Source organism: Euprymna scolopes, chromosome 12, assembly GCF_053919585.1.
Source record: "Euprymna scolopes isolate OS-2025 chromosome 12, ASM5391958v1, whole genome shotgun sequence".
NCBI lineage: Eukaryota > Metazoa > Mollusca > Cephalopoda > Sepiida > Sepiolidae > Euprymna > Euprymna scolopes.
In genome coordinates this window covers 48,461,314-48,462,221 of record NC_136493.1, presented here as the reverse complement: position 1 = coordinate 48,462,221, position 908 = coordinate 48,461,314, and the positions used below count along the sequence as shown (strand labels likewise).

Here is a 908-nt window from a genome sequence, read left to right as displayed (position 1 = left end):
GACGAGAAGCCCTTTTACGGGATGAAACCCGATTAAAAACTTTTCCACATGTCTGAATAACCTATATATCAAATTTGGAGTTTGTAAATTAAAAATTCGTAGAGTATGTAGGTTGAGAAGTTTCCTCAGACGCACACATTCTCACTTTTACAGATATATAGATTTTCTCTTACTCTTTCTCTCTTTCTCTCTCTCTCTCTCTCTCTCTCTCTCTCTGCATCTATGCCTATTTTACCTATATATCTCTCTTCTCCCTCTTTCTCTCACTGACTCATTCACCAAATCCTCCTCTTTCTTCTCACCTTCCCTCTTTCTATCTCTCTCTTTCTCTTTTGCTTTTATTTTCCCGACTATTTTTATTCAATTACTATTTCATGTCATTTGTTCCACTTTACTATTCGACGCCTGGCAAACAGGAAGAATATGTCCGTCTATAAACGCATGCGCACTCTGCCAAATGGGCATATAACCCGAAAACTTAGTCGATAGATGGGCGGACGTTTAAGAGGTGTTCCCTGAACTTTTAAATTGTCAAATTTTTGTCATCCAATTAAAAAATAAAAACAAATACTAAACGATTCGATGTTTGAAAAACATTTGATCTTAATTACTATTCCTATTTTTTACAGAGGGGTATTCACTTCACTGTGTATGTTTAACGTAAAATGATCCCTGTATTAAGTGTTTAGCCAAACTATAGTTTGTCCTTTTCTTTTGTCGTTTTGCTTTTGTTCCTTCCAAACAAGGCATATTGCCTCTGAAACGTAAGGGGCTACTGTAATTGGCCCCAGAATTGTTGGTGGGGATTCTAATAGCAATTTTATTATTATTACATATAAATGTCTGCAATGTTGGTACAATTAGAGAACAGGGAGCAAGAAGGAAATTCCAAAAGATAGTGGTTTTAT

General features: G+C 35.7%; 1 long non-coding RNA gene across 1 annotated transcript in view; it reads right to left on the bottom strand.

Moving 5' to 3' along the window:
• LOC145291275 (uncharacterized) overlaps positions 1–519 on the bottom strand; it is a 78,797-nt gene extending 78,278 nt beyond the window's left edge. Inside the window, exon 1 of the long non-coding RNA XR_013869374.1 lies at positions 1–519. This exon is cut by the window's left edge and continues 1,318 nt beyond it. This is a non-coding gene — a long non-coding RNA (uncharacterized LOC145291275).
• Between the last annotated feature and the right edge of the window lie 389 nt (positions 520–908).